Source organism: Puma concolor, chromosome D4, assembly GCF_028749965.1.
Source record: "Puma concolor isolate L17-30 chromosome D4, mPumCon1.1.hap2, whole genome shotgun sequence".
NCBI classification, from domain to species: Eukaryota; Metazoa; Chordata; class Mammalia; order Carnivora; family Felidae; genus Puma; species Puma concolor.
Window position 1 is genome coordinate 4,166,761 of NC_141679.1, and position 26,851 is coordinate 4,193,611.

General features: G+C 53.4%; 1 protein-coding gene and 1 long non-coding RNA gene across 7 annotated transcripts in view; both read right to left on the reverse strand.

The window, feature by feature from the left end:
- Positions 1–26,851, reverse strand: part of AUH (AU RNA binding methylglutaconyl-CoA hydratase) — a 358,634-nt gene that overhangs the window by 79,748 nt on the left and 252,035 nt on the right. The gene's annotated exons all lie outside the window — the stretch shown is intronic.
- LOC147574672 (uncharacterized) lies at positions 16,525–22,301 on the reverse strand. Its single transcript, XR_015243396.1, has 2 exons — positions 20,220–22,301; positions 16,525–20,093 (listed from the first exon to the last, which is right to left on the reverse strand). It is a non-coding gene; the product is annotated as an uncharacterized LOC147574672 (long non-coding RNA).

Below are 26,851 nucleotides of genomic sequence, written 5' to 3' on the forward strand. Positions count from 1 at the left end.
GGAAATCGAATCTAAAGTAACTATGTTATTAAGTAATTTATTTTTGGTTTGTTTGTTTGTTTGTTTGTTTATTCCTTCAGAATCCCAAGCAGGCTCCATACTGTCAGCACAGAGACTGACATGGGGCCTGAACTCATGAACCATGAGATCACGAGCCAAAACCAAGAGTTGGATGCTTTAGCCGAATGAGCCACCCAGGTGCCCCACGTTATAAAGTAATTTTTTCAAAAAGAAACTAGAAAATATGATCAGGAGACAAGAAACTATGAATAAGATCTCACGGCTTTGGGGAAAAATGCAAAAGAACTTCTAGAAATGAAAGGGATTTCACGCAGTGGACAGGTAAACATCAGATTACACCCAGTTGGACAGAGTACTGGGAGAGGAGCAGGAGATAGAAATAAAGAAATCATCCAGAATATAATCCAAAGAAACAGAGAAACAGGAAAAACAGGAGGTGGTAAGAGACATAGTAGTGTTGGTGGAAAGTTTTAATATACGCCTGGTTGGAGTTAGAAAAATAAATGAAGAATGAAGAATGGGGAACAGTAAATGTTTTTAAGAGGTGGTGGCTGAGAACTTTCCAGAATTGGTACGACACCAATGCTCAGATCCAGAAAGCTCAATGAATTTCCAGTATAAATTTGAAAAACAATTATCCTCCCACACATGTAGACACAGTGACATAGTGTCACAGTGTGACGGAGAAATCCGGGGCAGGGTAGGGCATTTAAAAGCATCATGAGAGGGGCGCCTGGGTGGCGCAGTCGGTTAAGCGTCCGACTTCAGCCGGGTCACGATCTCGTGGTCCGTGAGTTCGAGCCCCGCGTCAGGCTCTGGGCTGATGGCTCGGAGCCTGGAGCCTGTTTCCGATTCTGTGTCTCCCTCTCTCTCTGCCCCTCCCCCGTTCATGCTCTGTCTCTCTCTGTCCCAAAAATAAATAAACGTTGAAAAAAAAAATTTAAAAGCATCATGAGAAATAGAACAGATCGTTTACAACAACAACAACAAAAAAACAAACAAAAAAAAAAACCCAGCCATCTACAAAAGATAGCAACCACAGGATCCAGAGGACGGAGGAAAGGAAAGATCTAAGCTGGGCATATTGTCAACGAAGGTGTTTAAAATGTCATTCCCTACCTGCCAGATTGACCAAAACCAAGAAGTCTGATGATACCAACTGTTGGAGAGAATGCGAGTCAATGGTAACTCTCATCGCTGCCAGTGGGGTCGTAAACTTGTGCAACCAGCAAGGCAAAGTTTAGCGTCACCAAGTGAAGTGGACCAAGAGCTCACGCCATCGCACATCCTAGCTGTTCCCAGGGCAGTACTTGCCGGCCTGCCCCAGAAGGCATACACAAGCCTATGTAGAGCGGAGTTGCTGATAATAACAAAAAATCTAAAAGTAACCAAAATATCCATCAATGACACTATGGAAAATAAAATTTGGTGTCGTCATGTGATCAAATTCCATAACGATGAAACAAGCCGCAGCTGCACGCATCAACACGAATGAACGTCAACAACACAGTGCGAGCGAAGGAAGTCACGCAGAATATATACAGTATGTCTGCATTGGTATAACGTCCAAAAATAGGCAAAAACTGAGGGATAGCAACATGTTTTTAACTGTGTGTGTGTGTGTGTTTGTGTGTGTGTGTAGTAAAAGTACAAAAACGTGGATGTACCTCACATTCAGATTACACTTGATCTTAGCCAAAAGGGTAAGAAATGATATATCAACACTTTCCGATTAATGTTTATGTTTTAAGATAAAGAGGAGAGAATCTGGGAGGTAGAAGAAGAGGGTTTCCACCGTATCTTATCTGTAACATCCTATTAAAAATAAAATCAGGGGCGCCTGGGTGGCTCAGTCGGTTAAGCGTCCAACTTAGGCTCAGGTCATGATCTTCCGATTCGTGGGTTTGAGCCCCCATCAGGCTCTGTGCTGACAGCTCGGAGCCTGGAGCCTCCTTCAGATTCTGTGTCTCCCTCTCTCTCTGCCCCTCCCCCACTCATGCTCTGTTTCTCTCTGTCTCTCAAAAATAAATATACATTTAAAAAAGTTTAAATATATATATAAAAATAAAAGCAAACATAGAACATGCTATCATGTATTAAATATGGGTGACAGACATAAGATTTTTATATCATTATGTATATCTATATCTGTGATTTTCTTCAGGTTTGAAGTATTCCTTAATTTTAGAAATGAAGTGGACTAGTATACACAATAGATAAAGAGCTCACAAAAATATTAATAATAAAATAAACAACCACCAGGAAAAAGCAGGTGAAAGATTTGAACTGATACTTCACCAAAGAACATATGGAGGGGCACCTGGGTGGCTCAATCAGTCAAGCGTCTGCCTTGGGCTCAAGTCATGATCTCACAGTTCGTGGGTTCGAGCCCCATGTCGGGTCCTCTGCTGTCAGCACAGAGCCACTTCAGATCCTCTGCCTTCCTCTCTCTGCCCCTCCCCTACTACACTCTCCCTCCCTCTCAAAAATTATAAAAACATTAAAAAAAAGATACGCGAATCACAACAAGCACAAGAAATGCTCCACGTCAGTACTTACTGAGAAAATAAAAGCTAAAACTGCAGTGATACCACAGCACATCCACCAGAAGAGCAGATAAGGTTTAAAAGATCCCATCAAGTGCTCTCGAGGATGTGGAACAATGGGAACTTTCTTAAGCTGCGGGTGCAAGTGTACAATGACACCATGTTTTTGGACTCCCTTGGGCAGCTTCCCAGCAATTAACCATATAACCTATATAAACAGATAAGCCATATAACCCAGCCATTCCGCTTCTAGGCATTCCACCAGACAAAAGAAAGCCTATGTCCATGGAAAGACGTACACAAATGGCCACAGCAGCTTTATTTGAAAGAGTTCAAAATTGGAAGCATCCCCAACGTCCAGTTTTTGGACATCAACCCAAATGTCTGATACATGCATATGATAGAACACTATTCAGCGACAAGAAGGAAGGCGTGATAGACTAGAGCAAAAGTCATTTCCAGAATAATTACATTGGGTGAAAGAGGCCAGACAAGAGAGGACAGATGCTGTAGGGTTCCATCTACTTTAGGAAATGCAAAGCTAATGTAGAGCGAGAGAAGTAGCACAGTGATCGCCGGGGGGGGGGGGGGGGGGGGGGGGGGGGGGGGGAGGAGAGGAGGGATTCCAAGGGGTGGGAGGAAACTTCCAGGATGTTTCATATGCTCCTCATCTTGACTGGGGTGATGGGTTCACGAGTGCATGCCCAGTCAGATTCATCAGTTTGCACTCTTTAAATATGTGCGCCCTCGTATATCAGCTACACCTCAGTAAAGCTGTTTAAAAAACAAACGGAGCAAACAGAGAAGGAGTGACTGACTGGCAAGGCAGATGAAGCCACAAGCCATAAGCCTGCAGAAAATGCTGCCCAAACTGAGCAAATGTTCCACGAAGCAGAAAGTTCGGGAATCTGCGGCACCCAGGGATGTTGGAAGGCATAAATGCAGGGCGCTGGATTGAAGGCTTTTACGGACCGCCTGTCGCCGTCCCTTTCCCCAGACAGACCCACCCACCCTTGCTGCAGCCCCCTTCCCCTCCCCCCACTGCTGCTGGAGGCTTGGCACTCCGGCTAGTCCAGCTCGCCTTGGCATATTGTCTCTGGGGGGGAAGAGGTGCGGGTTCCCATCTGCGAACACACAAACTAGAGTCTGTGCACATCTCTGCACAACACGCTCCTGAAACACACTGCTTTCTGTTCACTGTCTTTCATAGGAACGGACAAGGGTTTCCCAAGTGGAGACCTTCCAATATGAAAGAGTCAAGGGGAAGAGAGAGGCAGGAGAGGAAGGGAGGGAAGAGAGGGGTAAGGAAGGAGGAGGGAGAGAGGGAGGAGAGACGGAGGGAGAGAGGGGAAGGAGAGAAGGAGAGGAAAGGTGGAAGGAATGGAGGGAGAGAGGGAGAGAGAGAAGGAGGGGAGAGGGGGAGGGAAGGTGGGATGGAGGGAGGGGAGGCAGGGAGGAAAATCAAACTAGGGGAAATAGACACAAGACAGAAAAAAACGCAGCCTTGGAAAAATTGTCATTGATATCTTTAGAGACATACGAGAAGGCACTACGTCCATACATCAAGAAAGGTGGCCATAAAAAGGAACAATGAAAGATTAAGAAGGGCCCCTGGGGATTAAACGTGTGATGGGTGACACAACCTGGGGACTAGGGAGGAGGGTCTGGAGGAGGAGCCTGTAGAACGCGCAGCGTGGCCTGAGCCCGCAGGGACGCAGGAGGACCCCGGGCGGCCAGCGGACCAGCCACGCGCGCCCCAGGCGCTAGGAGGCACAATCCACCACACTCTAGAATTTGCGGAGGGTCTCATCCTTCACCGACTTGGGCAGACAATGCGGGTGTGCAAGGCGTCTGCCCGACCAGGGTGGAAGGTTGTTCTGTTCTGGCCCAGCCCTGGGGCAAGGCGTCCTGACCAAGCCTGGGGTCTGCTCACCTGAGCCCTGATACAGCTGGGTCCCCCTCCCCAGGGCAGGACGCTTCTTTATAGTTCACGCAGCGCTGCACCACGGGGGGGGGGGGGGGGGGGGGGACAGGAGGCACCGGGAAAGGGCAGCCCTGGGTCCCCAGAGGCACAGCTGCCTGACGGCTGCACCTCCACGGAGGTGCAGCTTGGGCCGTGGATGGCACCCGGTGGGGACCCAGCCTGACGGGCGCAGCAGTGCCGGTCGCACGGAGGGGGTGGTGCAGACACTTGGCACTGCCCCCACCCCGGAAGCGGTGGCTGGGGCGCCCCGCTCCTGGAAGGCACAGCCCCCACTGAGCCCCCTTCTCCCCGCGGCACCTGCCCCATGAGGCCCGAGGTCCCCGCCCACAGAGGCCCTCGTGTCTCTTCCCGCAGAAGGACACTTGGGGGCAGTCATTCAACATTGCACACACTCTGTCCTCTGCCTGGCTCTTGCTCATCTGGCCGTGCGGACAGAGCCTCTCCTGGGGGCTCTGTGACAACCTGAGCCTCACCCCCACGCAAAACCCGGAGTAGGGCTTGCACGCATGCACACACACGCGCGCACACACGCACACGCGCACACACACACACAACCTGAGCCTCATCCCCCCCCCCAAAACCCGAGTAGGGCTTGCACGCATGCATACACATGCGCACTCGCACACACACGCACACGCACGCACACGCACACACACACACACCCTGAGCCTCACCCCCCCCCAAAACCCCGAGTAGGGCTTGCACACATGCACACACACGCGCACACACCCCGGCCGGCCCGGCTGCAGGTCCCTCTCGGAGGGAAGCGTGGGACTGCCCGCTGCAGGACTCCTGAATCACGTCCCTCCCCAGGGCGGGTCGGTGGCAAGAGAGGACAAATCCTGAGTCGTGTTGTTTTAAGCAGAATCGGAGAAACACGCACACAGCAGTTGTGCGAGTACCTTCGGAGCAAAACACTAAGAGGCAGAAGGTTTTCCGACGAAACGGCAGTTCAAAGCAGCGAATACGTGCGCACAAGTGCAAAGGAAGTCGAGCGACGGGAGACGTCACGACGGCGAGTCCCCGTGGGATTTCGGAGGGGACTTTCGCAAACGAGGTGGCGCTGGCACCTCGGGCGTCCTGGAAACCGCCAGCAGAGGGGGCACTGCCACAGGGCGGGGCTCCCTCCCACGTGGGGCTGCCCGCCCGTCACGTGCGCCGGCAACGCACCTGCACGAGGGGAATCCGTTCACAAGGGGATGCCACCCCCGTGCCCCAGCCGCACCCCGCGGGGGCGAGGGGGGGGACGAAGCCAGCCTCGTGATGGGGACCCCACCTCGCTGAGCTCTGCGGGAGTTCCTGTGAGCACGTGCTCGGGTCCACGCCCAACTGAAAGCCCAGAGAGAAAGAAGGTGTGCGTGTGTGTGCCTATGTGCTCGTGTGTGCACACGCTCAGGCCGGTGGACACACCTCCAACCGGCTGGGTGATTCCTGCCGGGATTCGTGCCCAGAGCACGCGGAGGGAAGGAGGGTGCGAGGGCCGGAGCACAGGCGGCTCTCGCGTGTCCTGTACAGGGGAGGCTGAGGACCGGCAGGTGTGGTGGCCCGGGAAATGGAACGCAGCTGGCTGTGTACCAGCCGGGAGGCTCCCCACGTCCGCTGCCCCTTCCGTCTGCAGCAGGTGCCTCGCTCTCCCCGGTCAGGGGCGTGCCCTTCCTTCCCACGCCCTCCCCAGTGATGGTGACAGGACCACCAGGACCCCCTCAGCCCCCGCTTGTCCTCATTACCCTAGGGATGCGGAGAGCCCAACGACCAGGCACCTGGCAGGGCCACGAAAGAAGGGCCCTCCCCGGCACCAAGGAGACCTGTCCCTGCCCCTGCGAGGCAGCCGCTGCTGACACACACGCTCACACATGCACGCTCTCACACCGGCACACACATATGTACACCCCCCACATGTTCACACACACATGCACGCATTCACACGCGCACATGCTCGCACACAGAGACACCTCGCACACATCACGCTGTCACACACCCACATACGTGCACACACACACACATACATCCGCACCAGCATAAACACACTCACACACATCCGGCCCTGGGTGAGGCTGCCCCAGGCCGCAAAGCTGGCCGACCGAGGGGGGCACATGCCGGTGACCCCGAGTCCCCCACCTGCTGCACAGGTGCTGTGACACCTGTTTTTGGGGACTCAGGCCAGCCCGGCGGCAGGTTAAGGGGAGGCGAGGGAGGCCGTCGCTTTGGGAGAAAATGTAAGGGGAGGCCAAACAGTTATCGGACAAATAATACTTTGATGCAATATTTAAAAAGGAAATGAACACAGAACAAGCACGCCTGTTAAGCGACGGCAGCAACACCAGGGCGCTGAGCCACACGCAGCGCGAGAGGAGCCGCCCCCGCCTGGTCTGGTCGGGAGAACGTCCCAGAGACGGCTGGGCCGCTCCCTCCACAAGGGACAAGGACACAGTCTGGAGCTGACCCGGAGGGTGGAGCCCTAGGAGGTGACGGCGACACACAGCGTGGGGTCCCGGAGAGGAAAGGGCACCGGAGGGGACAGGACTGAGATTCGGGTCGGTTGATGGTGTCTTGCCAAAGTCAGTCTCTTGGGTTTGATGGTTGTCCCCCCGCTGCCTCCCGTGCCGGCGATGGAGATGCTGACGGCGGGGGAGGCTTTGTGGCACGTCCCCCTTCGACCTCAGCCACTGCTCTAAGTCTCGGACAGCTTGCAAACGTAAAAAGTTAAGAAATTTAAAGCAATTAACCGACCTGTGGAGGAGGAAGAGGAAGAAGGAGGAGGAGGAAGAAGGAGGAGGAGGGGGAAGGGGGGGAGGAAGGAGGGGGAGGGGGAGGGGGAGGAGGAGGAGGAGGAGGGGGAGGAGGGGGAGGAAGGAGGAGGGGGAGGAAGGAGGAGGGGGAGGAAGGGGAGGAGGGGGAAGGAGTGGGAAGGAGGAGGAGGGGGAGGAGGGGGAAGGAGGAGGAGGGGGAGGAGGGGGAAGGAGGAGGAGGGGGAGGAGGGGGAAGGAGGAGGAGGGGAGGAGGGGGAAGGAGGAGGAAGGGGAGGAGGGGGAGGAGGGGGAAGGAGGAGGAGGGGGAAGGAGGAGGAGGGGGAGGGGGAAGGAGGAGGAGGGGGAAGGAGGAGGAGGAGGGAAGGAGGAGGAAGGAGAGGAAGGGGAAAAAGAAGGAGAAGGAAGAAAGAGGAGGGGAGGAGGAGGAGGAAGGGGAGGAAGGGAGGAGGAAGGAGACAAGGAAGAGGAGGAGGAGAAGAAGGATGAGGAGGAAGAAAGAGGAGCGGGAGGAGAATGACGACGAGGAGGAAGAGGAGGGGGAGGAAGAGGAGGGGGAGGAGGAGAGGGAGGAGGAGGAGAGGGAGGAGGAAGAGGAGAGGGGGGAGGAGGAGGAGAGGGAGGAGAGGGAGGAGAGGGGGGAGGAGGAGGAGAGGGAGGAGAGGGGGGAGGAGGAGGAGAGGGAGGAGGAGGAGGAGAGGGAGGAGGAGGAGGAGAGGGAGGAGGAGGAGGAGAGGGAGGAGGAGAGCGGCGCCCGCGGGACCCCGGGGAGAGATGTCCGCAGGGGCGGGCTAGCTTCCAGGCGACACAGGCGGCAGGTGGAAGTGAACTCTTGGTGTCCACTCCCCCCCCCCCCCCAGGAGTATGTGGGAACAGGGCGCTGTCTGCTCGTAAAGGTACGCGGCTCGCCTTGGCCTTCCTTCGGGTGAGTCCTTTCGCACCGAGGCACGCGCCCGGCCGGCCTAGTGTCCAGGGGTCCGAGCAAAGGATCGCTCGGGAACTCAACCCGCCCCAATCCGTCCCGCCGTGGCCGCCGCGCTGGCGGGACGCGTCAGGGGCGAGGCCGGCCGTGGGTGAGCCGGGGTGTGCAGGAAGCCCTGATATTCGGGGGGTGGGGGGTGGGGGTGGGGAAGGGCCCCCCTCCGTCAGTTCCAACACAGGGGCGACTGGGCCGTGGGCAGGCGGGTCCCCGCGAACTGCACACACACCCCTGGAGCTCTTTCGGTCCTGAGGACGGCGGCGGGGCCAAGAAAAGGTCCGAAAAAGCGAGTTGTGGGGCCCTGGCGGCCCGGAACCTTCCAAAGGGCTCTGCAGTGTGGGAACAGTGGCGCTGCCGGGCCGGCCGGAGTCGCGGCAAACAGGTATCAGAGGCACATTACAGTCCAGCAGGTGGGGGAGTCAGGTTCACCGGTATGTGTCCCCCTCGGACAGCCAGCTTTGCGGCCGGGTGCGTGCTGTGCGGCTGGGGCGGCCTCACCCAGGGCCGGTGTGTGTGTGTGTGTGTGTGTTTATGCTGCTGTGAACGCATGTGTGAGTGTGTGTGTGCAACGGTGTGAGCGTGTGTGAGGTGTATGTGGGAGCTCCCTCTCTCCCCCTCCTCCCTCCCCTCCCTCTCTCCCCTCCCCTCCTCGCCTCCTTCCTCTTCCTCCCTCCCCTCCCTTCCCCATCTGTTCCACAGAATCGAGGTGCCTCCTTTAAAGGGCAATATTATAAAAGGTCTCACTCACCCCCAGTGTGAACAATGAGAAAACTCAACTTTCAGTTGGCTGGTGTCCCATCGCTGGGGGTGAAATTATAATGACGCGTGTTTATGAAGTGCTGCTCTGTGACCGGCCCTGTCCTAAACTCATTCCTTCCTACACTAACCCTCAGGAGGGCCATTACCCCCACCGCAAGCGAGGGAACCGAACACAAGTTTGTGCCCGGTGTCGCCGGCGGGGATCCCGTGCGCGGCCCAGCGTCGCTTCCGTGGCCGCACGGAGAGGACTCCCACCCTGTCCACCGGCCCGCAGCGGTGAGGGAGGCTTCAGAAGGAGCGAGCCAAACTGGTTTCCTTTCGTTGCGAACTTCAAATCTAATCCATCAAAGGAAGGAAATGATACTCTGGTTTTCATCTCTTTAACCATACTCCAATTTCAGTTTCGAGCCTCTTTAAAAACTGTGCAAAAATCCCTTGTGCTTTATCAGTAATTTTTAACTAACTGGGCGGAATGACAAGACGTGTTGCCAAAGCGCATCGGCGGGTTGTCACAAACCAGACCCAGTCAAACCCCGTGTGCGTTTCTCCGCGGGGCCCAGAAGAAGACGGGCGATGGCAGGTTTCTCTCGGCGCCTGAGGCCTTGCCCACGGCACAAGGGTGCTTGTGTTTTTCTCCCACTTAAAGAGTAAAAAAGCGCCGGTGTTTCCAGGGTATCACTGTGTCAAGGAGTCTCCCACGCAGTTTCTGATGGGAATGCCAGTCGTACGCTCTTTTCCGTCACCCTTGCCAGCATGGGGGGCCACCTGGCACGGCACAGAACTGGCCTCGGGATCACACAAGTCAAGGTGGACGCCGTGAGCCCTCGTCCGGGCTAGAGTCATTCCTCCGCAAGCCGGAGGCTCCCGTCTCTACCCTGGGGCGGAGATAACTCTGCCAGTTCCAGAAGGCCAAGGGCATTCAGCTCCCTGGTTGCTCCTCAGCGCGGCCCCCACCTGGAGGCCACGCTGGCCGTGCGCCATGAGGCGGAGAACCGGCCTCCAGAGGAAGTAACTGAAACCATGTAGGGACCGGGTCGAGAGGGGGCTTCAGGTCCAGGCCTAAGAAAGAACTTTGTACAAGTGGAGTGGACCCACGACAGAATGGATTTTTGCAGGAGGTGATGGGTTACCTCTCCCAGGAGGTGTTAGGGGCAAGTCCTGATAAGCACCTGTGGGGGGATTTGTAGGCAGAACTCACAGAAGAGATAAACGGTTGACCTGAATGACCTTCTCAGAAGAGCAGCCCTCACCCCAGGTGCTCTCCGTCTCTCGTGTCCTCGTGACTGTGTCCTTCATACCATCTTATCCAGCCTCATCGCCTTGTTGATTTACCTGCTGGCCTCTTTTACGTCCTCTGCCACCTGCCTGTCTGTTCCTCGAAGGCAGGGCCCTCCTCCCTGCTGTGACTCTAGCATCCAGCCTGCGGTGAGCTGGACACAGTGAGTAAATACGTAACAAATCGAGGAATGAGCGAAGGCATGATGTCCAAGATGCCTTTCGTTTCTGAGTCAATGAGGCATGAGGCTACTCTTAGCTTACCCTTGAATGTGCTTCTTGGAAGAAAAAAGACAAAGATATTCCTCTGGGACAATGGGGCAAAATGGGAAGGGAAGGGGAGGGGAGGGGAGGGGAGGGGAGGGGAGGGGAGGGGAGGGGAGGGAAGGGAAGCTTCATCTTCACACATAGATGGCGTGATTTTGTATACAGAAAATCCTAAGTCACCCCCAAAATAATCTACTGGGGCTAATATACAAGTTCAGGGAAATTGCAGAATACAAGATCGATATATAAAAATCAATTGTTCTTCTGTACCCTAGCTAAGAGCAATTCAAAAGTGAAATTAAGAAAACAGTGCCATGTTCAAACATTATCAAATAGAATAAAATACCTACCAGTAAATTTAACAAAAAAAAAAAAGTGAGACGTTTTCACACTATGAACCACAAAACATTATTAAAAGAAACTACAAAGGGGCACCAGCGTGGCTCTGTCGGCTGAGCGTCCGACTTTGGCTCAGGTCATGATCTCGCGGTTCGTGAGTTGGAGCCCCGCGTCGGGCTCTGCGCTGACGGCTCGGACCCTGGAGCCTGCTTCAGATTCTGTGTCCCCCTCTCTCTGCCCCTCCCCCGCTCAAACTCTGTCCGTCTCTCAAAAATAAATAAACATTAAATTTTTTTTTAAATAAACTAAGAAGAAGAAATAAAGTAAGTGGAAAGACATCCTGCGTTCATAGATCAGAAAAGCTTACTATTGTCTATCAAAGTTCCAGCTGGCTTTTCCCCCCTCTAATGTGACAGGCCGGTCTTAAAATTCCTAAGGAAATCCAAGGGACCTGGCTGAATGGCCAAAATTATCCTGAAAAAGAAAAACAAGTGGAAAGCTCATAGTTCCCAGTTGAAAAGAATTCGGAAGATATTCGAAAGAAGATACACCAACAGCTGATGAGCACCTGAGAAGATACTCGACGTGACTAATCCGTTGGGAAATGCAACACAAAACCACAATGAAATACTGCGTAGCACACACGGGGGTGACTAAAATTAAAGAGATAGACGGTAACAAGTGCTGATGAGGACGTGGAGAAATTCGAACCTCTGCATGCTGCTGGCGGGAAGATAGCACTGCTCGGCCACTTTGGAAACCAGTTGGACAGGTTTTCAGAACGGAAAATGTCCAGCCGCCATGCGAGCAAGCCATTCTACTCCTAGGCACATATTCAAGAGAATTGAAAACATGGGGGCACACAAAAACTGGTGAGATACCGTCTATATCAGCATTATTCAAAATAGCCAAAAAGTGAAAACATCCCAATGTGCATCAACTGATAAATTCATAAACAAAATGTAGCATATACACAAAACAGATTCTTGTCTAGTAACTGAAAGGTATGAAGTACCGAGACGCAAAAACACGGACAAACCTTGAAAACATGCTAAGTGAAATAAATTAGAAATGAAAGGTTATGAGTTGCATTATTCTGGATAGTAAATGTCCGGAATAGGCAAATCCGTAGAAATTGGAAAGTAGATTGCAGGGGAGTCTGGGTGGCTCAATCGGTTAAGTGTCCAACTCCAGCTCAGGTCATGATTTCACGGTTCGTGGGTTCGAGCCCCGCGTCGGGCTCTGTGCTGACAGCTCGGAGCCTGGGGCCTGCTTCGGATTCTGTGTCTCCCTCTCTCTCTGCCCCTCCCCTGCTCGCGCTCTGTCTCTCTCTCTCAACAATAAATAAATGGTAAAAAAAAAAAAAAAAAAAAGTAGATTGCAGAGGGAGACGGAGTGGGGTGTGACTTCTGAGTACGGGGTTTCCTGTTGGGGCGATGAAAATGTTTTAAAATTAGATAATGATGCGCAACTCTGTGAAAAAACTAAAAACCACTGATTTGTAGGGTAAATTTTGTGGTGTGTTAATTATATCTCAATAAAACACTTATAGGTTTTTAAAATGTCAAAGGCAACATTTAATTTGCAGATCAAAGTTTGAACATAGGTTTGTGGTGTTAGATTTTGCTTTAAAGTGTTAATAAGGGGTGACAAAGATTTCTCTTTTTATAGATGATTTAATCTCACACTATACTTGAAAAATGATCAAAAGAGATGTTCTTTTTGCAAATTACGACTTTGAAATATTTCAAGCATGCAGAAAATGACAGGAAAAAGTATAACAAAATCCATGGATCATCTGCCTAACTTTTTTTTTTAATTTTAATGTTTATTTATTTCTGAGACAGAGACAGAGCATGAGTGGGGGAGGGGCAGAGAGAGTTAGGGAGACACAGAATCGGAACCAGGCTCCAGGCTCTGAACTGTCAGCACAGAGCCCGACGCGGGGCTCGAACTCACAGACCGCAAGATCGCGACCTGAGCCGAAGTCGGTCGTTTAACCGACTGAGCCACCCAGGTGCCCCTTGTCTGCCTAACTTTTTAAGACCTCAATATTTGGTCACATATCGGGTGAATCGTTTACTACGTACGAAATAAAATTTTACATTGTAGCCAAAGACCCCTGAATCCCCCTCCCCAACCACGTCCCTACTAATCTTTCCCCCCCGAAGGAACCGCCATCCTAATTATGGAGCTCGTAAGTCTCACACATATTTTTATATTTGCCCTCTTTATTATGTCTCCATGAACAATGTACAGTATGTTCTGGCTCTATAAAATCACTTATACATGTTATCGTATTGTAGCCACCCCTCTGTAAATCACTTGCTTTAGTCGACATTATGTTTTTGAGATTCATCAATGCCGATTCATTCGTTCATGCTAAGTAGAAGAACATATGATCCACATTAGACGGCATTTACCAAAGTGGATTGTTCCCGTCTCCTGAATATGAGTTAAAACCGTTCATGTGTTTACAATTATGAGCCACGCTGCTATGCGTGACTCCTTGGGTGTCTGTACGAGCTTCTCCAGGGAGTCACCAGCAGCAGAAACGCCAGATCAGAAGGGATGCACATCCTCTCCTAGTTGTTCTTTACCAAGGTCAGGTCGTTGCACTCCCACCATCAAGGTCAGACGTGCCAGCCCTCACATCCCACCTTTAAGTGCCAAGTTTTCCTTTCTCCAGTCTGCTGGCTATTGTCATTTTCACCTTCCAGTTACTAGTGACATTGTGCATAGTTTCAGGTTTGTTGGTCTTTGGGGATATGTTTCCTGTGGATTGCCTGTTTCTATCTTTCACCCTTTGTGCCATTGGTCATTTGCTTGTTCTTAGAAACTGAACGTGCTTTATACAGTCTGGATACGAATCCTTGGTCAGTTACATGTTTGCAAATGGTTTCTCCTGGATTGCCACTCATCTTCACTTCTCAACATTGTCTTCCACGTTTGTGTCTAGCTTTAATGTAGCCCAACGGGTCCGTGGGTTGAGGTTTTGGGTTATGTTCTTGCCTTTTGTCTTCTGAGAAATCCTTGACGATCTGAGATCATAAATAGCTTCTCCTGTGTACACATCAAAAATTCTCCTGTAACTTTGCTTTTCACATGTAGGTCTTTAATCAACCTGGAGTTGTTTGGCTGTGGTGTGAGAGGGAGATTTAATTTTATGTTTTCTGACACTTCTCCCAGCTGTACTGACTGAACTATTTATCGTGTCACTGATCTACATGACCGCCTCCCTCATATATAAATCCTTCTCATACTCGGGGCGGGGGGGCGGGGTCTGCTTCCAAGTTCTCTGTTTCCTCTGATCAATTTATTATTATCGCTTTCTAAAAAGTCCAAACACCTGATAAGCAAATTCTCCCACCGTGGTTAATTTTGCTTTTTCTATGCCATTTCTTCTTTCGTGTGAGTTTTTGATCAGCTTGCTAAATTTCTCCAAAATATTTGGTGGACATCAAGGATTCCTGGATTAATCTGGGGACAATGGACATCTTTACGCTGAGGAGTCTTGCCATCATTCGATACCTGGCACTACTCTATCTATCCCAGTCTTCTTTGGCCACAAGTCTGCTTCGGTGACACTTTGAAGTGTCCTCCATAAATGCCTTTCACAGCTATTGTTAGGTTCATGAATACTTGTCATGTATTTCTGTTGCTGTTCGCTATAAATGGCATCGTTCTTAAATTGCACTTTATGTTGTCTATTGTGAATAACACGTTGATTTTGTAGACTCATCTTGTGTCCAGAAAAACAGCTAAACACCCTCATTGATTTTTTTTTTTCATCCGTAGATTCCCTTGGGATTTTTCCGTGTACACAATCTTCTCATCTATAGATAACTTCAGCTTTGCTTCCTTCTTGGGAATCCTGGCATTTGCCATTTTTTTTTCCCCGACATATTATGGTAACAAGTAGCTCCAGTAAAATATTGGATAAAGAGTGATGGCAGACCTTCTCAGCTAGTCTTGGACTTCAGACACACTCATTCTAAGGCTTCACCACTGCAGGCTGCTTACAGGTGTGTTGTAGTGATTTTTTTGTGTTAAGAGACCTCTTTCTATTTCCAATTTCCTATGAGTTTGTGCTGTGAATGTACGTAGAATTTTAAACTGTTACTGTGGCGAATTACATAAATAGATCTTCAAATGTAATCTCGCGTTCCTTAAATAACCCAGATTCGTCATGATCTGTTTGTTTTAACATACTGCTGAGCTCTGTTCCCTAATATCCACCAGGGATTTTCACGTCTGCATTTGTAAGGAAGAGGAATCTCTTTCTTTCTCATGGTGTCCTTGTCTGCTTTGGTAGAAGAGGAACCTCAGCTCAGAAAATGAGTCCGAGATGAGTGCCTCCTTTCTATTCTCTGGAACATTCTGCACAATATTGGGGTACCTGTTTTGACTGTTCGGTGGAATTCTCTTATCAAACTGGCTGGTCCTGGCATCTTGTGTATACTGTTAAGGAGAGTGGACTTCTAAACTGATGTAACAGTTCTTTGATGGTTAAAGGTCTATTCAGATTCTTCTTCTTCTTCTTCTTCTTCTTCTTCTTCTTCTTCTTCTTCTTCTTCTTTTAAATTTTGCTGCATTACATTTTTAGGGATAATTACCATCTCTCCAGGTTTTTTTTTTTACCTTCTTAGTATACTCTTATTTTCATCTCTATCCGTAGTGACCTGCTGTCTCTCATGTCTACTGCTGCCGACCTGTGTCTTCTGGGCTCCTACCCCACTGGCAGGCCGGCTGGGCGCTGGGACTGGCTCGGGCCGAGGCTCTGTGAGCAGAAATGATGGTTTTCATATCCTGGCCAAGCCCAGAAGAGCATTCGAGCTTCCCACACGCTCTGGGCTCTCTCAGAGCAAACTCTGGAGGTGCGTGTGGTGCCGGACCTCACAGCCTCTGTCACGGTGCGGCTGTGCACAACGGGGCTCCCATGGTTGGACGTGTAAGTGAACGGGACAGAGCCCTCTGCTGTGTTGAGCCGCTGAGATTCGTGAGTTGTTTATTATTGGCTCAAGCCTGGATGAGCCTGACAAATACACAAAGATTTATACCAAATGAGATTCATAGTAGCGTTACTTATAACGGTATAATTTTAACAACAGCATTAAATGTCAAAAAATGGGAGATGGCCAAAGAAATTATGGCTAGGGGTCTAACACTGGAATGAATACTTTACAACAAAGAAAACTTACATGCTGGAGATCTCTAGAAGCAATGGGGGTGTTCTCACAATGAAATATTGAGGGAGAAAGACAGACTATTAAAGAATTCATATGGTATAATCACATTTTTATTTAAAACTGTTGACATAGGGGCGCCTGGGTGGCTCAGTTGAGCATGTGATTTTGGCTCAGGTCATGATCTCACGGTTCGCGGGTTGAAGCCCCGCATTGGGCTCTGTGCTGACAGCACAGAGCAGAGCCTGGAGCCTGCTTGAGATTCTGTGTCTCCCTCTCCTCTGCTCCTCCCCTGCTCTCTCTCTCAAAAATAAATAAACACTTAAAAAAAATTTTAAATTGTTGATATAAACTCGGAGGAAAAAATAAAGCACAATCACCATAATGTTAGTCGCGGTCACGGCAGTGAAACGACACAGAATTGAGGATCCACAAATGGCCATCGGGCAGTTTATAAAGAGAGAGCACTGAGGACAGGCTGGAAGGTGCTATTTCACATAATGTAGAAAAGGTAGGTAAGGACTGTTGTCCAAACCCACAAGAGCAGAGAGCGGCAATAAGTCACGGCTGGTTATGGGGAGGGTTTCGTTGAGCAAACCTATCAGTACTGACAGGATCAGTTTATGGGGCCCAGTGCCAACTCATTCCTGCCCTTATTTTCACCGGCGGTCACCCTAATCTCAGGCCCCGGGGCGGCTGGTCATGGCGGAGGGAGAGAAACAGAGGCCGGGTGATCCTGAAACAGGCAGGCGGGGGCCAGAAGGTACCCTTCCAATCCTGTTGTTGGAGGATGAATTACTGGAATTAATGGGCGTGCCGTGTAACAGCACAGACATCTTGGACTTGCTGTCCCAGGAGTTTTGAAAAACAGGTCCAACTTGGGCTGACCAGGAACATCACAGGCTTAGGAAGGGTGTTGCCTTGCAGAGACACCAGAACATTCTGAAACCACCAGGGCCCCCTGCAGGGGCGACGAGGCAGCGGAGGGGGCTGGAGCGTCGTGTCTCCAGAAACGGCCATCAGGTGGATCAGAGAACACTCTTGCGTCTCAACGACAAACTAAGAGTTTCAACGGTTCCAACTGTTTCCCTTTCTGGGGACGCCCCTCGGGCGACGCTTTCCCTCTCGTCTTTGTGGGTTTTCTCAGGGGTGACCACAGAGGAAGGCCACTTCTTAACACAGTGGGAGCTGGGATGATTCCCCAGAGATACTGGTAAGCACCTCCCGGAACGCATCAACGCCATTGTGGGACGCGCACCGCTCCTGAAGGACACCAGCGGGGAGGTCGCTGTCCCGCTCTTCCATGGCAGGAGTGACCACTGGTACATTCACTGTCAGCACAAAGTCAGTTTGATCATTCTAGACACAGTGGTAACAGTGTTTTAGAGGATAACTTCCCACGTGTAGTTGAGAGAGGAGGGAGCACAAGGAATTGGAGAATGTTGGGAGCCAGGAATCAGGCTCAGGATGCAGCGTATTAATAATTCGGAGCATCTGCTATTCGTTATTCAGTCAGTGAATCTGTGTTTCATGTTGCTATGTCCCAGGCATTGCTTTGGCCACTGGGAACAGATAGGGATCCTACAAAGTTTGCCATCGGATGGAGGGTACAGACCTTCATCAACAAGCAAACACAGAAAGAGTGGTGGAAAAGCAGGCCACGGCCAACTGGCTGGGAGGCGGTCTTTAGCTGAGCCTGCAACACAGGTAAGAGCCATGGGTACTCAGTGGGTCCAGCCGAGGCTGTGGGCTGGAGCAGAGTCTGTCTCTGGCTCCCAGGAGGAGTTGGTGGGTTGTGGTCAGGTTCCTGGAAAAACGGGGGCAAATACTGAAATGTCCCCGGGATGGGGAATACTCCAGAGCCTTACAACAGAATCCCAGATTTCCTGAACCGTAGACGGTCTCGGGGGAAGCCCGGATCAGCCTCACATTTGTCAGATCACCTTTGTCCAAAAAGGTGTGTCTGCTGGTGCTTTAAGACAGAGGCGGATGCACAAAAGATTCATCTGGAGTGAAATCAAGGGGTGGGGAGCACAGAGCGTGCGGAGAGAGAAGCCTTCTGGCACTGCTGTGGGGTTGAGGAGAAGATGGCCCGGCTTCAACACTGCTGTTTATCCCAAAGGCACTGCCGGGGAAGGTTGTCGGCCGACATCCCCTCTTGTCTTCCTTGAAGGGAGAGCCAAGCCGCCCCTCTCCACGGCCGCGCACAAGGCCACGTGACTTCTTAGCAGCCGTGAGAACAGGCCATCACTTGCAAAACTGCGGGGAGGAGTTAATTCAGGAAAAAAACAAAACAAAACAAAAACCTTAACTAAGTAAGAATTTATTCTATGGTCCTTTGGGAGACAGTTCTCTGGGGTCTCTGGCGACTGTGCGTGAATCAAGAAGGAAATGCTGACTGCCCTCTGTTCCAGACTATCTTTGCAAGGATTAGAGGAAGAGAGGAACAGTGTCTCCCTCTGGAACAGACGTCAGGCATGCTTACTGTTCGACCGGGTAAAGATAACGCCTCCCTGCAGAACAGAGGCAGGCATGTTTACAGAGGAGTCACGTGCCCGGAGGGTGGGCTTCTCCGGCAATGCCACCGCCCGTGTGTGCAGATAGCACCTGACCCTCGGAATCGGGGGGATTGGGAATTCCAGCGGGGGCTCAGAGAACCAGCAGGAAAACGCTGGTCCTATGGCTGCCGTGCTTGCTGAAGCAGCACAGTGTCCTTTGTCTCTGACCCGGGAGTCTCCTGTCTTCCTGCCCAAGAGAAGAAAGACATGTTGCAGGTTAACTCGTTATTTTGCCAGGAAGGCAAAGCTCGGACCCTTCATGGTTCTTGCATGTCTCCAGACGGCCCAGGAGAGACACCATCTTGGACAGGTGAGAACGTCAAGGCAGAAGACACTCGGTAGGCTCTTCAGGAAGACCACCAGGGCATGAACGGCAGGGGGATTGCTGTCCCTGGCGAGGCCACGTTCCAAGGAGGGGAGCGGCCTGCGAGGCCTCTCTCCGCCACCTGGGTTGTTTCGAAGGCCCTGCTTCTCAGGTTAGATTAAGGGAAATAAGAGACTTTGGAAAGCAATGACCACGTTGGTGACCTGGCTATAAATAACCAATATTTGTTTTAAATAATAACAGTGAAAGGCTTTCACGGGATCTCATTTCTGGAGTTATTAATAGGCTTCATATGACAACTTAATGAGATGGATCACATTTTAATGCTGCAAAGCATTCGGTCATAAGATAGTTCATCATAAAGGTCAACGTTTCCCTGGAGGGACGCCGCCAGCCCAGGAGCCCCTGGGCACAAGTGGTACTCAACGGGCCCTTCTGGGTCAAGCCCAAGCTCCCGGCCGGCCCGGGGCTCTCTCGTAGAGTTTCAGCATCCGTAGAGACCAGTGATCCCGGCCAGTGCTGGGCGTGGGGAGCCCTGCCAGTTCAGCCCCACAGACACTGCAAACCACCGCCTGGGCTGGGTCTGCAGTGCGTTTTCACACTTGGCTTTTATGCCCGAGGGAGCCACGGAGTCCACCCCGGACTTCCAGCTTGGGAGACGTCGGTCTCTCTTCTCCCAGACACACGCGGCTCTTTGGCCGTCCTCCCTCGGCCGCCGCGGACAGCCCTCAGCAGCGCCCAGCCGCCAAGGATGCATTTCCCCCGGTTCTCCCCAGCTCACCTTTCTGTGCCCCAAAATGGGCCAGAGAGGGGGTGGAGTTGGGTCTGCCTTTAAGACGGGTCTTCTTGGGGTGCCTGGGTGGCTGAGTTAGGCCTCCAGCTTTCGATTTTGGCTCAGGTCCTGGTTCGCAGTGTGTGAGATCGAGCCCCACATCGGGCTCTGCGTTGATGGCACGGAGTCTACTTGGGATTCTCTGACTTTCTGCCCCTCCCCCCCTTGTGCTCGCTCTCAAAATAAATAAATAAACTGTAAAACAATGAAAAAAAATGAAAGGCCTCTTCTCGTAGGTGCGTGAGGGAGGGTCGACCTTTAGAAGAGGACCAGCTCTGTTTCCGATTCTGTGTCTCCCTCTCTCTCTGCCCCTCCCCCGTTCATGCTCTGTCTCTCTCTGTCCCAAAAATAAATAAAAACGTTGAAAAAAAAAATTTAAAAAAAGAAGAGGACCAGCTCACCAGCAGACGGGCCTCTTAGCCACCGACGACGCTCAGCCACCAGAATCAGAAAATCCAGTAACGACATCAGCACGGGCCTACAGGCTTACTCGTACTGTGATGCCGTATATTCTGTTTAATTTCTTTTTTTAGATAATTGTAGATTCACACACAGGTGCTCTTACCCCGTCTCCCTAAAGGTGTCATCTTACAAGATCGTAACACACTATCACAGTGACAACTTTGACACTGACACAGTCCATCTATCGAGTTCAGGCCCCCTCCTGCTCTTCTATGCACTGTCAGCCCAGAGCCTGCTTCAGGTCCTGTCTCCCTCTCTCTCTGTGCCTCCCCCGCTCATGCTCTCTCGCTCTCTCTCTCGCTCTCTCTGTCTCAAAATAAACTGAAAAAACAAACAAAAATAAAGTGTATGGGTAGGAATGTAAGACACTATAGTCGCTCTGAAAACCGCCCAGGCCGTTTCTTATAAAAGCAAATACACAAGCCCCACACAAGCCAGGAGTCGGGTGCGTGGGCGTTTATCCCAGAGACAGGATAGCAGGTGGCACAGAAGCTCGTCCAGGGACGTCCACGGCAACTTTGTCACATTCAAAAACCCTCCTGGGGGAGGGTCGTGCACCTGCCGTCACAGTGACCAGCTGGTGCCCCCGAAACGAAGGCCGGGGTCTGTGGCCACATCTGATCCACCCCCTTCACCCGTTTCCCTCCCGTCCCTCAAAACGCACGTGGTCAGCACCCAGCCTGGGCAAGACACAGGAAATGGCACGGCACAGATGAGACGTAAGACCTAACCGCGGCGCTTTGGGTCAGGATTGACCGGAACCGGACGTGATTGTGCCTCCGTGATCGTTCCCAGAACCCCCTTCCAGGGTACAGAGGGGGCCCACAGAGGGCTTTCGTGAGGCAGAAGCAGCAACTGGTCCCTGCGGGTCGTGGTTTTCCGGGACGGCCCGCACGCTGCCCCCAAGTCCACGCCCAGTGCTCTGCTGGCCCTGCAGCCTGCACTGTACAGGTGCTGGGGTGGCACACTGCAGCACTCTGCCCTTCTGGCTCGTCCCCCGACACCTCGTCCTCGGGGGAGGGGTGCAGAAGCCAGGAACTCCCGGAATCACCGAGCCAGGCGTTCTAGGGGCAGGGAGCGGTGCTCAGATGAGGACGGGAGGGAGTCCGGCCAGCCGCCTGGACATCCCACGGGAGGGAACAATGTCCCTTCACTCAGCACACGTCCCCTGGGACCCTCTGTCACTCTGCAGGAAGGGACACCAAGTTCTTACTCCCCAGCAGGGTCAGGTAGAAGCCGGCACCAGGCTGGCCTCCCTCGACCACGAACTCAGACCAAGACAACCCTGGGGAACCTCTGAATCAAGGCACGTGCCCTTTGTAGCCAGAGCCCCCCCCCCCCCCCCCCCGCAAAGACACACATGGCAAAGTCCGGCCGGGACTCCAGGTATTTTCAGGATACTGCACGGGAGGCTCTCAGGCCTTTGGTATGTAATCAAATCCTCTTACTAGTGTGCTGTGAGGTCAGGAGCCGTTGAGAGACAACTAAGGAACGGAGGCCACGGAAGTGTATTTCGGAACAGGCCCTGCATGTAGAGTAACGGGGAGCGTGGGCCAGGGAACAGCGCCCCACCCAGGGGGCCGTGCCCAGAGGGTCCTGTCTGGGGGGGAGACGGCAGCCGGGTCAGGAGCCGAGACGTGTCGACGAGGAGGAACTTCAATGCTCCCAGTTCACGGCAGACACACCCCTGGCCTTCCGGAAGGTCTGGCCCTTGGCTTCTTTGCATCCTGGAGAGGATCCAAAGCAGGCTCTGCCCTGGCAGCACGGAGCCCGACGTGGGGCTCGAACTCATGAACCGTGAGATCACGACCTGAGCAGAAGTCAGGCGCTCACCAACTGAGCCGCCCAGGTGCCCCGAAGCTGGGCATGTCCTGCTGTGCTTGTGGACAGGCCGTCACCCAAGCAAACAGACCGCCGCTCACTTTCCTGGGGGATCTGAGCGAACTCTTCCCCGATCTAGGGTGCCACGGAGCCCACCTGGGGGGCTGGCCCGTTGCCCCTCCATTGCCCATCAGCTCACGTTCTGAGGGTCTTCCAAGCAGAGTGGAAGCTCCCGGGGTGGGGGTGGGGGGTGGGGGTGGGGGGCAGGGGTCCTGCTCTTTGTGTCCCAGGACTTGTGTCATCTCCCTGCATCCCGGGTGCTTGCTAAGTGTTTTCTAGCTGTCCTGTCATGTGGACACGTGCGAACAAAGTGCACTGCCTTTGTGACTTAACCTCCAGGAGTCCTGCCGCGGGTGTGGCCTGTGTGTTAGTGAGGGTTCTCCAGAGACACAGAACCTATAAGATGGAGAGATTGGGACACCCGGGGCGGGGGGGGGGGGGGGGGGCGGGGTGGCTCAGTCGGTTGAGCGTCCGACTTTGGCTCAGGTCATGATATCAAGGTTTGTGGGTTCGAGCCCCACGCCAGGCGCTGTGCTGACAGCTCAGAGCCCAGAGCCTGCTTCAGATTCTGTGTCTCCCCCCTGTCTCTGCCCCAACCCCCCTCACGCTCTGTCTCTCTCTCTCAAAAGTAAATAAACACTGAAAAAGAATTTTTAAAAACATGATGGGGAAAGAGAGAGATTTATGATAAGGAACTGGCTCAGGCAGTTGTGGAGGCCGGAAAGTCCCAAGGTCTGTGGGGTAAGTGAGCACACTGGAGACCCAGGACAGCCGATGGGGTGGTTCCAGGCCAAAGACAGGAAAGGGGCTGATGTCCCAAAGAGTGCCAGACAGGAAGAATTGCCTCTTATTCTTGGGAAGGTCCAGCTAATTGTTCTAGTCAGGCCCTTCACCTGATTACATGAGGCCCACCCACACGGCAGGGGCAGGGAGCCCCCTGCCTCACTCAGTCTACCAAACCAAATGCTGATCTCATCCAGAAACACCCTCACAGACACACTCAGAATCACGCTTGACCAAATATCTGGGCACTCCGAGAGCCCCATCAAGCTGATGCATAAAATCAACCATCCTAACCTATGCTAAAATATTAAGTATTTTAATATAATTTCCTCAGGAACCTCATGTTCTGTTTTTTTTTTTTATTATTATTACTAAGTAACAACACCTCCCCACACACCAAAAAATAAGTAAATAAAAGAGAGGGAAACAACCTTATAGCCCCAGACTGCCATTTTCTTTTGCTGACGATTCTGGAGGTCGGGAGATAGGGGGAGGGCTGGGATGGGGGTGGGGGGTCGGTCAGGCCGCGCAGCTCTGACCTTCCCCGTGTGGCCCAGGCCGGGCTGGGGGGACTCACAGGTCAGCTCGCCGCCCCCTCAGAGGTCCTCCGAGCACGGCACCCCAGGCCGCACGCCCCGGCCTGGTCTCTGGTCGCACTCCTACCCGGCTGCCTTCCCTTGGGAAGCAGAGGCAGACGGAGACGCTGGCCGCGTCCACCTTACTCTGTCACGCCAAGTATTGTCAGGCCACCCAGACTTGAGGGGGTGGGGGCAGGGACCCCCGAGCACGGAGGGGGAGGGTGTGTGACAAGGTGATTCTGAAGGAAAGCGTGGGGCTGGAGGGACCCTGTGCCTCCGTCTTTGGAAAGTCAGCTGTGCCCACCCCTCCTGTCCTTCATCTATTAAGAGCGCCGTCTGACCGTGCCCGTGTGGCCTTCGCCCGGATGCCCAGGAGGCCGAGGGCACGGCCAGGCTAAGAGCCCTCCGCCGAGGCACCGGTTACTCCATCAAGGGACGGGGAAGGAGATCCCGTAAGCTGCGTGTTGGCTGAACTAGACGCCATCCGGACCAGCCACCCGGCGGGTCTGTGAGGTGCCGGCCGTCTTGAACTCTTTGTGAGGTCGAGCGGCACGCTCTGGGAGTCTCAGTCAAGGGTAAAATGCAAACAGGGGCGACCCATCCGCTCGGGGAACACATCGCATCCTGACCCGTCCCCTAGTTCGCAGCTGCCAGGTTGCTTCCTAGGACGGACGCCTGTTTGGCGGCCAGGCCACAGGCCTCCCGAGGAGGGCACCACCCAGGCCTGCTTGGAGAACATTCCGGGTGGTAAGTCACTGCCGACACTGAGGGCTGTCACCCACCCTGGCCGGGGCCCTTGGTGGGACGTGGGGTGCCCTCCTCGGGGAGGGGGTCTGTCTGCACACGGGTGAAACACCTGGGGCCAGAAGTTCCCGGTCTGGATGACATCGCACTGCCTGTCTCCCAGACGTCCCGGTGGGGAGCCAACCCAAGGACGCCAGTGGACCGAGAGGGCCCGCTCGGCTCACAGAACGGAAGGGCTCCATCAGTCCCCGGGCTCTGAGCAAGGGTTTTCAGCCGCTCTCCCAGCTTCTCGAGTTAGGTAAGAGGGCGGCTCCGTGCCACCACGGTGGGGCCACAAAGCCAGCCAAACGGCCACAGTGAGCACAGACCGCCCATCCTCGCGTCACGTGAGCCTGCAGAGCCAAAGGGAGGGCTCGCTTCGCTGGCCCAAGCCGTCGGGGAGCGCACAGGAGGGAAGGGGCCGCCGGAGACCGTCCCGCGGGTCCGGATGCGGGTCCGGGTACCCCTCCCCAGAGAGCCGGAGGGAGGAAAGCCCGCCCGGCCCTCGAGGAACAAGATAAACTCCTTCATCTGATTTGCTTTTAAAGTCCCTGGAGAAAAAGAGAGAGGGGACAGACGGTCTTTGACCTGACTGCCCCAGGGAGAAACCTAGAGGTGACAAGATCCCAGCAATTTCGATTTCCCCGAGGGGTGAGGGCACGGAGGGGCTGTGGCTTAGCTGGGGACAAGGGTATCGTTAGCCTCGCTACGTAATCCGGCTTCCAGCCGGCAAGGGGTCAGACAGGATTTTCTAGCAAAATGTGCGAGAGCGAGGACGGAAAGGCAAGGGCGCTGTGCTCAGAAACCTTCACGAAGGCCCTCTCACCTTGAGGCCCACGTGACTGTCAGGGCGCAGCCGCCCGGATCCGCTCCGGAGAATCCACTTTGTCAGGGGGTCGGCTGGCACTTGGTGACGGACGAGGGGTTGCTGCGGAGGACCCCGCCCCGGCCCTGCCTTTTCCTCCGGGACCCAGCGAGCACGGTGGATCTGGGGGCTCTGCCACGGACCCCGAAACTGGAGGCTCCAACCAAATAGTTGGAAGAAGTTTAAAGGAAATGTTTAGACAAAGCCTAACTTGGCCAGCAAGTTCTGCGTCCTTCCTGGCAAAACGTGGAGGGAAGGTTCACGTGGTCACGAGACAGAGCATCGAGGTGAAACCAACAGACGCTGCGCTTGACCAGAGGTCCCGGGCCTCCGCTCCTCCGGCCAGGAGGAGACCTGGACTCGGGCCAGGTGACGGGCGGCTCCCGGGCTCGCCTGGCACAGGTGACATGGCTGGGCGGCTGACGTCTGGGAGACGGGCCAGGCCTGTAGGCACAAACAGGCCGAGGAGCCTGGCTTACTCACCGCCTCCGTAAAGCCATCGCTAGGCCCCACCCCTATTTTTAGAGCTCAGCATTGAAAAGGTCAAGTGCCTTCTCAAGTGTTTCTCTCTCTCCCGCGCTTACGCTCTGATTGCAGTGACAGCCCTGTGCTTCTCCCCCGCCCCCCACACCAAACACAGCTTACCTCTTACCCAAATTGCCAACCAAGCTTGAAATTAACAGCACTTGGGGCTTTGGGTTTTTCTTAATCTGGCCCCAACCCTGACTCCTGGAGCCACGAAAACGTGGTGGCCGTTCAGGAAAAGCACATGCATGCAACCTGACCGCCCCCCCCCCCCCAAGGGTACGGCCCCCTTGCAGGAAGTCCACCGCCTGTGTCCAGGGCCGGCCTCGATTTCTGACCCTGTCCGTGGAGAGCTGTGGGGTCACGTCCGTCCTGGCTGTCTCCTGTCACCTGTTGCCCTGGGCTTCTCTGCCTGCGCCTGTGGGTCACAGAATGCCCACGACTTCTCCTGTTGCCACCTCTTTCCCAGGACCCCCTGAGGCACGGATAAAGCCCACCCTTCATTCCCCATTTGCACGGTCACCGCAACCGGGCCAGGGCTCCCAGACGACAGAATCTGGCCCCCAGGAGGGAACCAGCCTCTCCGCAGACACCCTCTCCTCTGCTTCAGCCGCAGAAAGGTGGTGATTCTGCATCATTTTAGGATACAGTAACATCTCATTTCTATTAAGGACCGTTCAAGATCTGTGAGCATGCAAATTAACAATTTAATGCTGCTACTTTCCCCTACACTGAAAGACAGGGGTATCGCCTGCAATCCCGTCACTCCTGTCAAGCGTCGCCCCTCGTCTCCCGCGGACCCTTGTTCATTGCCTAGTTTTTTAAAGCAAGTGTTCAGTTTGGGAGTGACTTCCTATTTGCGGAAGAGTTGCAAAGGCAGTGCCCTTTTTTCCGGCCTCGCCCGTTGGCAATGTCTCACCTGACCACAACGCACCTGTCAACTCTGAGAGGCCAACGTGACTATCCACTAAAGTCCAAACTTTCCCCTGAGCTCGCCATGTTCTTTCCTGTTCCAGGACGCAGCCCAGGATCCCACGGTCCGTTTGCTTCCCCTGCTTTTTACTTGCTTAGTTTTAGTTAGGAAGCATCAAATGCCTCGGCTCTCTGCCTTTCGTTTTAGCAAGGACCCAGGAAACCCGCCGCGTGGCGAAAGTGA